This window comes from Thermobia domestica, chromosome 8 (genome assembly GCF_964235325.1).
Source record: "Thermobia domestica chromosome 8, izTheDome1.hap1.1, whole genome shotgun sequence".
Lineage (NCBI taxonomy): Eukaryota > Metazoa > Arthropoda > Insecta > Zygentoma > Lepismatidae > Thermobia > Thermobia domestica.
In genome coordinates, this window is record NC_137461.1 from 191,366,994 (window position 1) to 191,380,095 (window position 13,102).

Here is a 13,102-nt window from a genome sequence, read left to right on the forward strand (position 1 = left end):
TTCTTTTACACAAAATAATCAAATATTTACGTATTATCTCTATGTCGCAGATTTGGACGACCAATATTATTTTTGTTGATTTTAAATGTAACTTTCTACTCCCCCCCCCCCCTCTTCATATGAAATCTTTCAGTTTAACCTACCACGATTATCTCCTTTAGGCAAAGGGAGATGAATGATTAAGGGAAGTGAATGATACTCGAAGAATCGATGGAATGAGTATATGGAGGAAACGTGAGTATCCGAAAAAAATCCACAGATACGTTGTTGTTTACTACAAACTTACTTGGCCAGAGATCGAACCAGGGAGCTCACGTACAGAGGTAAGCACTCTATCACTGAGCCACCGCCCTCTCCCCTCGAATGTCAAGCGATAGGAATGCCTTTAAAGGGAAAGAAAGATATTTCCAGACCATTTATTTAAAATAAAGTATGAACAATAATGGTTACTCAGATGATTTTCATGTTTCTATCAGGGTTGTTTTAAAACAAATGATTAAAACTTGTTTTAAACAATTTATTTTGTTTAAAACAAATTTTGTATACGTTTAAACATTGTTTTAAACACGCGTATTTTTTAATACACATTTATTTTATTTTTGTTAAAAAAATGCCAGAGAAAGAAAATTGTCAAAAAGTGCTGCCCATTCAGAGGACTATTTTGTTCCCATGTGAATGTTTTGATTTCTCGTGGCTACGACACATCAACGTGGCGATCTAAAATTTATTTTGTCTCTTTTCTTCCTTGTTTTTAATGTTTATTGTATTGTTTAAGAGCTTATCAGTTAACTTGCGAGAACAGTGTTGTAGTCGAAGGTTGGACTACTTGTAGAACTGACATTAAAAAATAAATAAAAGAATTATCATGGAAACAAGTTTCTGTGTTGTATTCAGAAAACAAACAGAGGGTTCTTTGCTAAATTGACGTTCTGAAATTAAATATCGCAGGCATTCGTTGATAACAGTACATGTTGATTCTTAGTCTCCGTACAACTTGGAATCGTTTAACGTAAGTTTTACGGGAATTAAAAAGGATATCATTTGGACGTAGAAAATTTATTGATATAACTCACACTTCATCAGATAAGAAAATGACCATATGAGCTCGTTGCAAAATATGTGAGAAAAAGGTAGTTGGATTACTCTCCATTTCATAAAGATAAGTCCCTGACTTCGTGGTGTTGTCCTGACGTTCACTCAAGACTTATATTGCATTGTCGTACCTCGTTAGAATTGTTGGAATGTTGTCTTTTCAATACTTAATACACAAAAATTTTCTTTATACTGTGTGATGAGAAAAAATACAAATTAATGAAAACGTGCGTATTTTATAATACTTTTTTGGTAAATCAATGTTTATAGGACTATATCTCGGAAAGGAGAACACGCGAAATAATTTCCTGTGTACAATATGTAGATGCATTCATTAACTGAAAGTTGTGAAAAGTTCAATTTTCATCACTTGATACTTTTTGTGTAATTAAAATAAATGTATGACGCTATAATCTCCTTTACCATGGTAGATAGAGAAACGTACAAAACACAGTTCGAAAATTTGGAACTCTAGTGTTCCAAATATTTGAAACTTTTAACGAAAAAGGGTTTAGTTGTTAGAGTATTTATTTTTTTAATAAAAATGTTTATTCGAACATATTCTATGCGTTAAGTGGAGAGCCATGTTACAGCCCAGCCTTTAAATTCCCCGCGCTTATATAAGAAACAACATATAGTAACTGGAAGTGCGGCAACGCCGTAGTGCTGTGTTGTCGCGTTCAGGAAGCTTCCAGCGCGAAGCCTACTTCATAAGAACGTAATAGGACAAAAGTATTTAAGATCTCATAACATTTCACAACATCTTAGAAATAATAATAATGCATGTACGTATCTCAATGTAATCGAAATAAAACGTTGAAGTAACATATCCAAAAACTCATCACTTAATCCACTTATCTCATTCACTTTCGTCATGTGTTGACTCATCATCATACCTCCTATCTTCCTGGACACTTATTAACAATGACTCCATTTCTACCTCAAGATCTATCAATATACACACTTACCAGCTTACGGACATGCTAAAGGAAAAAAAGAAATGTAGTCTTGGCAATCACATGTTCACCCAAGTTGTTCTGTGATCAATTCCGCTGCTGAATGTAATAGAGAAACATGGGTCCTTTGTTTTATTTCAACGAAAGAAAACTATGCAATGTGTAGGTGACGAGGACGGTTTTTGCGTCTAATCATGTCGCACTGATTACGTTTTCAACACTTCCCTTCAGTACGTAGGCGTCAAAAACTTACACACTCACATCATATGTGCTCATTGGAGTGAGACGGGCGAACGTGCATCTGTATTTTTTCCAAGTATTTTTCATGCTTTATTATTTATATATATATAAAAAAAACTATGAATATTCCTTCTACGAGCGGCGGCATTACAAAAGGAAGTGGCAAAATTTTGAGCGATAATGAAATTGCAGAACTGATGAATGACTCCGACACAGATGGTTATGAGTTAGATAGTAATGACATTGATTGTTCTGTGCTCAGTGGTGGTATATCCGGGAGTGAACAAGATAGTAACTCTGTTTCAAGTGAACCTGAGGTTGCACCCTGAAAGAAGAAAAAGATTCGCGTCGTTCCTATTTGAAGGCAGATTTTGATGTAGTTTGGAGCGATAAAATTCAAGTAAATGCAAAACCCCTGTTTAGTGGTGTCCCGGGAATTAATCAAAATGCTGGATATCTACAGAGTATTTCCCATATAAAGTTTTTCTGCTATTTTTACCGATGAAGTTTTATAGTTAAAAAAAAAAAAAAAAAGTTGATTTTGAGTTTAACGTCCCATTCAGCAGAGGCGATATGAGACGTGGACCTTCTGATTAACGTGGAATCCAAACCACATGAGCTCCAGCCGGGAATAGTAGAAAAAGAAATGAATCAACACGCAAAACAGCAGATTGAGAAAAAGAAAAATTACTGAAAGAAAAATCTTTGTTTTCTAAGTAAAAGCGTGTTACTTAAATTAAAAAGAAGAAATCTTTTACGTTGATTATTCACATGTGCTTTGTAGTCAGCTTTACGCAATTTTTACAAATGAACTACGTAAGAGCTATTAGTATGTCTATCAAATGATGGAAGAAGATGTTTTTTCTGCTGTTTGACTTATCACTGTCAGTGCTCACATCTGTACAGGAAAAAAGCAGGAAAACAAATCGCACTTCGAACTTTTTACGTGAACGTAGCAGAAAAACTGCTGCATTCAGCAGGCACTGAACTACAGGGACTGTCCCAGTCTTCACCCGTGGAAGACTGGTAGCAAGGGGGCATTACCCACACAAAGTTCCCCTAATATCTGCAAATCCTAATAGAGTAGGGCAAAGGAGATGCAAAGTGCATAGCATCCGCACGGTGAAAGAAGTTTTTAATAAAATATTAGCGTTTATTGTCTGAAATATGAAGTTGAACTTTGTGTGGGGAAGTGCTTCGAAATGTACAACATTAAAGAGAAATACTGGGACTCCTATATCTGAAAACAGATTTTCTGTGAAATGTAAACTCAATATAAAATATCAACTGAGATTATATCATATCATAAACTTCGTGAGTGTATTTGTTTCGGTGCAAATGTATTTTGTACTGCGTGGAGTAAGTGAAAAAACTGACAAAAAGTAACAAATTTTCGAGGACCACATGCAAATCTAAACAAGGTAAACTTCGTTTCTCTAATTTTAAACAATAGGTATGTTTACTGTATACCCTGTTAATTTCTCAGAAATTAGTTTAAAATATTTGAAGATATGAAATTTTAAAAATACCTCTGCAAAGTGCTAGACAGTGTGAGTGATAAGTTTAAATACAAGTCGGGCTGAGAGTATATACGCGCCAGGAAAATGTGGCAACGTGGTTCTCCGAATAACCTGCGATAGCGAAAGGCGCAGAGCAGAAAAATCATAATGTCATATTTGTTATTGTTTATCTTTTAAAACAAATCAAAACAGTTTGGTTGAAAAAGATACTTTAAGATCTTTCTAAAATTTTCTTTCAGATTGATGATACACCGCAGCAACTCAGATATAGTGATGTCTCACTTTTTACTGAATACCAAGAAAATTATTACCTGTTGAGTAATGAAATTTTCAGAACTTACAGGTAGTAGATGCACCTACATATCGTGTACAGGAAATTATTTCATGTGATCTCCTTTCCGAGATAGTCCTATAAACATTAGTCTACCAAAAAAGTACAATAAAATACGCACTTTTCCATTAATTCCTATCTGTTTCTCACTACACAGTACAAAGAAAATTTTTATGTCTTAAGCATTGAAAAGACAACATTCCAACAATTCTAACAAGGTACAATAATGCAATATAAGTTTTGAGTGAAGATCAGGGCAGCACCGCGAAGTCAGGGGCCTATCTTTATGAAATGGATAGTAGTTCAAAGAATGAAGAATCATTATGAAAAATTTAATGCTGTGAAAAAACTGGAAACCCAAACGGATGGTAGAAGTGTTGATCCGAAAGTTGCTTTTGATGAGTCTAACGTCAGTAATGTGGTTGAGATGCAACTAGGAACTTCAGGTAGAAAATAATTTCGTATCATCAACTTCTTTTTCATTATATTATGAAAATTTTATTTCGTCCCTCTCCCCCACCTCCGTTCTCAATTTTCCTAAAAACTTTACACCCTGGCACAGCTTGTATGAAGGGACTAGGCGAGAAAGCGTAAGGTATGGCAATCACCTGCGTAATTAATCATTGCCGAACGATAGTGAGGGTCTTGGGACGATTTGATTTACATTTGATCGCCTGTCTGTATGTATGCATCACGCTACAGGGCGCAATTTTCGGTTTTTTAACATTAAATTTTGAGGGCAGAGGCACGAGACGTCCGGAATTTCTGTATAGATTTTGACTGCGATCCGACGTAAAATTTCAAAATTAGTGGTTCGAATCCCACTTTAAACAATAAGCCCTGTCTCATATAGCCTTGCTAGTGATGCAAAACTGTAATCAATCAAACTAAACAAACTAATTTTATGCGTTTCGAACAAGCTTGAGTTGCAGGATAAATTTGGCTCCAACTTAGTTTTTTGTAAATATTTTTAAATATGGGGCGTTCAGAGCACAAGGGATCGAAGTCCATTTTCAGAAGGTTCACTTTTGCTAAGAAAACGTAATATCTTCGTAGCCAAGAGTCTGAAATAAATGAAACAAAAAACACGTGAAAAGGTGCGGGCTAGTTTCATAGGACAATCGCTAAGCAAGGGCGTTGATGGAACGGGAAAACAGGAGGGATAATTTCCCCCTCCTTGCTCATAAATTTAAGATATTAACATTATATTGTGTACACTGCAGCGTGGGAATGATTAACAAGTTAAGCTCCGAATGCTATAGTCAATGATGCATAATTACATTAAATAAATGCAGGATATGTCAAAAAGAATACACCAACGGAAAAAGTCATCTTCTGAATCACGAATCCGAAACGAAAGAAAGAAAAAGTACGTGATAAGGTGTAATCTAATTCTATATGATTGCCGCTAAAGAGGAGTATCCGTTTAGAGATCATCCCCCCTCTTCCCTGAATTTCATATTTTGGGAACAGTAATGAAGATTTAGAAACCTTTTGCTGAGCAAAGACTAACAGAAAAAAACTGAAGTCCTTACACTGAATAATTACAGATTTTGATCAGTTATCATCCATTTCCATTGCCCGTAAGGAGCTATAGTCCTATATTGATTTCTTGTATATTTTTTGGCCCAAGGATTACAAAGGTGGCTCTACTTTCGAGTTTCGGGCCTGCTTAAAATTCTGGAAATTGGGCCTAAGCAACTTTCCGGTTTTGATCATCTGCATTTCCTCCGTATTTATTCCGTGTAAGTATCTAAACTTGTTATGTTGGACTTTGCTTATCTAAAGGTTTCTAAAACTGCCTTACTGATCCCAAAATTTGAAATTCAGAGGGGGGGGGGGGGAGTTTACTGGCCTCCTGCCCCACTGAGCCCTGTGTCTAGTGACTGTCATATGAAACTAGCCCACGCCTTTTCACGTGGCTTTAGTTACATTTATTTCGGACTCTTGACTGTGCAGATATTACGTTTTGAAATAGAATTCATTTACTAAATAAAACTGAACCTTATTGAAAACGGACTTGGATCCATTGTGCTCTGAACGCCCCAAATATTACTTTTCTTCAATAAATTATTGACTTAAAAAAACAACCAATTACATAGGCTTGCAGAAAATATTCTAAAATTAGCACAACATGAAGTGTGTTTCAAACATTACTTTTCGAAAATGTATTATTTTAAAATAATTTTATTAGCATCAGTGTTCTGAAATAGTATTCAAATTTTGGAACTAAAATCTCACCCGCCTCTACGAAACGCGAGCTTAGCCCCTAAGGGCATAATTAGGAAATTTTTCAGAAGCAGTAACTCCGAGATGACTTGTTTTAGAGCTAAAATACCGCACAAGCGTATTTCTGGTAAAATTCTTGCCTTCAAACATGTAACATGACTCCCTTTGCATTTGAAATTTCGAATACTCATCAAAGATGCTTGATAGCCATCTGATGTATCAGACCATATCCAAGTTCCATCATTCTCCCTCAACCCGTTTTCAACGCACAAGGGTAGTGAGGACTTTTGTTTCACCATGTATATTGCAGTGGCATATACTGGTTTGAAGGCATGGGCTATCACTGAATTTATATAATAATAATAATAATAATAATAATAATAATAATAATAATAATAATAATAATAATAATAATAATAATAATAATAATAATAATATACAAAATTTGCGTAATAATGAACAAAAAGTGGTTGGTGTGTTTTGTTTGAACATTTGCTTTGAGACCAATAATGTTTTCCACCGTAAATGAAATTCTATCATACACCCTCCATTCCAAAAGAAACCGAACGTTTTAAAAAAACAAAAAAGCAATGTACATTTTGGAACAAATCATTTTTATTAATCAATGTATTCCCCTTCTGCATCGATACACATATCTGCACGCTCCAACAAGTTGTCAAACGACTTCTCCATGTCCTTTATTGGAATGGTCTTTAGGACGGCGGTCGTCGCCTTCTCAATGGCATCAATAGATGCGTGCCACTTTCCTTTCATCGCCAAATGCAGTTTCGGGAACAGATAGAAATCGCACGGAGCGAGATCTGGTGAATAGGGCGGATGATGCAACCGAATAATGTGATTTTTGACCAAAAATTCAGTTACAAGTCGCGAACGATGGTGATGGTGCATTATCGTCCAAAAGAGTCCAACTGCGGATTTCGCGATATTCGGGCCGAATACGACGAATTCTTGCCAGCAAACGCTTCATGACGCCCAAGTAAAATTCTCCAGTGACTGTCTGGCCGGGCTGAACAAATTCTTTGTGGATAATTCCTTTTGAATCGTAAAAACAAATCAGCATCACCTTAACTTTTGACTTCACCAAGCGACTTTTTTTGGGTGTTCCTTCATCCGGCGCTCTCCATTCAGCACTTTGCCGCTTTGTTTCGGGCTCATATTCAAAACACCACGTCTCGTCACCAGTTACAATCGATTTCAAGAAGTTTCGATCCTGCCGAGCACTTTTAACGATGTCTTTGCAATGCGCAATTCGATCAACTTTTTGGTCTTCGGTGAGTTTGTGTGGTACAAACCGCGAATTAACCTTCTTAAGGCCCAAAACTTCGGTCAAAATGCGGTATGCGGTTGTTTGAGGAATGCCTAATTCCATTTCAATAACTTTCACCGACGATTTTTTGTTATGTTTGATGAATTCACGCACTTTTTCGATGTTTTCTTCCGATAATCCGGTTCTGGGACGGCCTGATCTTTCGTCATCATCCAGCGTCTCTCTACCCGATTTGAATTGCCTGAACCACTCGTAAACTTGCGTACGGGATAGACACTCATCACCATATGCATTTTGTAGCATTTGGTGCGTTTCACTAAAAGTTTTACCCAGTTTAACACAAAACTCAATTGCAGCTCGTTGTTTGAAACTCATTTTCCGACCGATGTACACAACACACTGACAGTTGAAACGCAATAACTTTGTTGCCGTGCATCCAAATGTCATGACATTTATACCAGTTGTCAATGAGGGACTACGCCATCTACCGGTAAAATATTACAACAGATGGCATTAGTGGTACTATTTGTTTTCAAAAGTTCGGTTTCTTTTGGAATGGAGGGTGTACATTTGCATAGTTAACTTCTCGTGGATTGCATTCGTAAAATGTTAATTTTTACCAATGTCACTTCCCTCAAAAGTTGTCTGTGTTACTGACGTTGGTTGTCATTCCGTACCAGTCTTCGCAAAAATTCTGAGTATTGCAACGTAACGCAAAAATGCACACAGTCATTATAATTGTTACGTCCATTATCGCTAATTATATAGTAAATTTTGCGTTAACACAAACGGTTACAGAATGCATCCGGTTATCCCATACAATATATTTCGTTCATCAATTTGCATCACGAAATGTGTATAGTGATTTTGTTATTTGGTCTTATAACCATTAGTGTATTGATTTTAGCCTTACAAAAAACGTTCTGTAATAAATTTACTTTGTAACAAAAATAAAAAAAAAATGTTAATTTTCTTCGTAACATTTCATTTTCCTGCTAGATATTACTCACAATGCTCACCAGAGTAATATAAGTTAACACATTCTCCAATCTACAATACTGTCCGCGGGCCTCATTTCGTAATGGTTGGCGCAAAATAAGCACATTCAACTCAATGCAAATAACGCAATAAGTAATTATAACTACAATAACAAGAATTGCAAAGTAAAACACAAATTTTGCATTGCTTTGACGAAAAGCACTTAGAAATGATGCCCCGAAATTCTCAGATAGCCCTAAAATGGCTACTATGTCATTCTTCTTAACTTCGATTTACTCGCTCCGCCTACGGAAACCCATCCAGAGAGAGGAAACCAGCTTGGTTGCCAGCCCGTGGCTCGCTAGTACACTGTTACGGAGGAACCAACGTGGGCGCGAAGGCAGTTACACGTTTCTCTCTGCTGGCAGTAGTAGACAGCGGTATCCCAGGGGTTCCCAAAACATCAGTGGCTACGAAGCGAGAGGGATTGCGTTCTAAGCGTTAACGGCTACCTTACTACGTATACACGCTAGCGAAAAGATAAACTGTTAACGTGTTATTTTAAATTAATTTATACGTGTTATATTAACTTTCTTTATTAATGTTGCAGAGCTACCGCCGGTAGCCTCGGTTGCCCATAAAATACGTCACTGGTATATTGATAGATGTGAAATCTCCATAGTAGGTAGATTTTAAAATCTACTTAAAAAGCTTATTACAATCAAGAAAGTACTTATAAGAGTCACTGGCAAGTGGATGTAATATAAGGGGAGTCGTGATATGAAATAAATTGAGAATTACTAATCTACACTGAAATATTATGTACCCAACAAGGTGTAGTCTTAACCAGGATAAAATAAATAAAAAGGTCGGTTGCAAGTAAAGAGCAAAAGGTCTTAACAAATAAGTTATTACACGATTTTAAAATATACGTCTAAAATCAAGTTTTAAACTGTTCAAAATGTTTAAAACATGTTTTTCCCGTGTGTTTTAAAACATATTTAAAACATTTTGAACATTCATGTTTTAAACACACGTTTTGTTCTTTTTTTTTTAAAAAAAAAAAAAAAAACTTTTCCAATACTGGTTTCTATCTCAGTACACTTCAACATGCAATTTCTCCGCATTTGGATCCAAATTAAACACGGCAGGAAAGATTTATGCTATTCCATTTAAGAAAAGTTAGGTTATTTGCATTTCTGGTGCATGCGCAGTAGAAATAGAAATATGTACACTCATGTCCAAAATGATTGTCGCATATCTATAACTGTCTTCTTGTAAGAATATAATATGATAATGATTTTGCAGGGTATTTTAATACTGATACTATATGTATAATCGGGAAATGTATATTTGTGGTACATGTCATAGGAAAAGAATTATAAATAGGAAAATTAGAATGAGTAAAACAAAATGTTGCTAAATGGACAATAAAGTTTTATTTTCGTTTTATTGTTTTTATTTACTGCTCATTTGACATGAAATTTGCCACATCCATGTCTCTATCGATTATACACATACTAACATTACAAGAAATACCGGGCGAATTCGTTATCAAATTATATTCATAGAACAACATATTTATAGACATGCGACAATAATTTTGGACATGAGTGTACATTCGATTTTACATCCTAGCACCTAATATAAAAGAGGTTGAATCCGTGAAATGATTGGGGTTAGAATGACTGTAAATGTTTATATAGTTAGGAGTCTGGGTATGCAAACCCGCTTAACGTACGGATTTACTTTCTTGAAATATGGCAAATTCACCCAGTTGAAGGTGTTAAGGCATAGTTTCATATAGGCGCGGATCCAAAGGGAGGGCTATAGGGGCTATAGTCCCCCCTTGATGCTCAAGTATACACTGGATAAAATGGGCTGCAATCCTTTCTTTACACTGGATAAAGCGATAAACTATGGTTTAGCCCATCCCTTGATCATATCCTACTATGATTTTACTATTATCGTTAATCTGAGGTCCAAGACAAATCGACCCAGTATTTACATAAATTAAATGATAATTTATTTGTGAATATGCACTTGCCCAACATATTTGTGAGTTTTTGATTTTGGAAATGAAGTGTATACAATGTTGAATAGTAAAAATATTACAATAAAAAATATATTACTAAAAATATTGATTAATTAATTAGAGTTCAAAATGCCATTTCAGTCAGGTTTCCAGAGGACTTTCTTCAGTGCAATCCGAAACAATATTCGAGTTTTAATCCGACTAATAATCAGTAACTTAATAATATTTATGTAATAAGTGTTATAATTATTTATGCCTTTATCATAAATATTCGCTATAAGTTATGATTCTGCCAATTCAAAATGTGGAACGAGAAACAAATGTAATTGTCAGTTTCAAAATATAAGAGTCTTGTCTCACACCATTACCAAAAAAAGCAGCCCAACCTTTGTTAGGACGGTGGTATGTGGCTGTTGTTAGATGTTCGATGTTATTCGGCAGAGGAAACAAAAAATAAAAAAGCAAAACAAGTGAGAAATGAAGACAAAACAAGTGAAAAGAAATAATATTACTTTTTGTGATAAATTAAATGAAAGAAATCTGGAGAAAAGGATACGTTTGGCAACTTCTTTTCCTGCTTCTAACAGAGGGTCGCCTATCGTTTTCTTATATTTATGGCCTGTTGATAAGGGACAAGCCGTATGAGTAAGTGTAACATGGATTTCCAAGAACTAGAGGTTTTCTTGTTGTGAAATCATCTATTTGTTGAGAAAACCTTTTAAATTGTGATGATTTAGGGAATGACCTGGGGGGAACTTTGAGATCCCTCTCGAGCTTAAAAATTTTCCCCTTTGGGGCAATATCTTCGATTGTGCTCAATGTGGACTACTAGTGTATTTTGCAGTACTCCTTCCTCCGCATATTTACAATCCCCTCGGGGAAAAATCTTCTGAAATCATCACTACTTATAAATAGTTTCTCGTTCCAAATCAGAGGATAATAATGGAATAGTGTTTATTATTTATCAATATTTTATTTTCTGCTATGGAATTTAGATTTGCAAATTTGTATAATGCTCCCCTCGAATCGAATTTGAAAGAAACAGAATTGCCAAAGAGTTATTTAAAGTAAAGTTCTTAGCCTCCGGAGGAAAATAGAAACACACTTTTAAAAAACTTACTTTCTACAGGGTATTCAAAGAAGTGTTCTCAGCCTCCGGACGAAAACAGGAACCCACTTAAAAAATTACTTCCTACAGGGTTTGAACATACAAACATCAGATTGATAGAACGATTATGAGTTTTGCGGTGAAAATTTGGACGTTACAGCTCTTGCAATGTATAAACATACTTTCTGGAATACATGACATTCGAATTTACGTCCTAATACTTTATATAAAACAGGTTGAATCTATGAAATGATTGGGGTTGGAGTGATCGTAAACGCCTTCATAGTTAGGAGTCTGGATTTACTTTCTTGACATGAGGTAGCAAAAATACACATTATCACAGAACAGTCGCAATGTTTTACGGTACAGAAAAGGTATTTCGGAGCATAAGCTTCATTGGGCATTCGCCACACCCAGCTACGGCCTGTTATTAAAAAATGAGGTGAAAGAGGAATCATCATACCATATTACGAATTTCCTATCACAAATGGCAATATTTTCGTCGTGGTAAAGCGTTGCTCACGATATACAAGGAGTTTGGAAATTACAATATGAACTTAATGTTCAGATTATGCAATTTGCACCGGACTGTGATTGTCGCAATAGTACTAGGTTCTGATTGAGTTCCACATTCGGTGTAGGAAGCTTGCTGACAATCCTCTTAAAATCCCAGCGATCCATATCACTACCATTTTCTGTCGCTATCACTTTTCGTTCATGTTGCTTTCACATTAGCTCTGTAAACCATCACCACCTTGAATACTTGAACCTTACACACTAGCCACTTTAGCTTCACTTGAAACCAATCGCGAACCCAAAATCTGGCCCCTTTGAAACTCCCAATCCGCATTGCTCCGTCTGCTATTTTCTATACACGCCTCCGTTCAACCGCGGCTGACACATTACAGAAGACTACCTATCACATCACTAACAACGATCAGATGCTGCACATGCATCCTCAGCGTTATCACGTTACATATCTTACGTGATTCAACTATAGGTGTTTCCATTAATTTGGTAAGATAAGATTTGTCAAATATTGAGAACAATCTATAACATTATTGGAAGAGTATCTAATATATCAGCAAAACTAAGATATTCATTGCTTTCAATTGGTAGCAATGTGAAATGCTTTTCTTTTTTTTACTTAAATTAATAATTCTATAGTTAATATCTGCTGGAGGACAGAGACTGAAGGAGATTTTAAAAAATAATCTCCCACATCTTTACAGATTGAACCTAATATTGTATTGCAGATACGTGGATGACTGTTTAGGAATATGGAAAGGAACAAGAAGACAACTAGAGAAGTTTGTAAAAAGTAT

General features: G+C 35.6%; 1 protein-coding gene across 2 annotated transcripts in view; it reads right to left on the reverse strand.

Moving 5' to 3' along the window:
* pbl (epithelial cell transforming 2 pebble) overlaps nucleotides 1-13,102 on the reverse strand; it is a 286,114-nt gene that overhangs the window by 40,216 nt on the left and 232,796 nt on the right. The gene's annotated exons all lie outside the window — the stretch shown is intronic.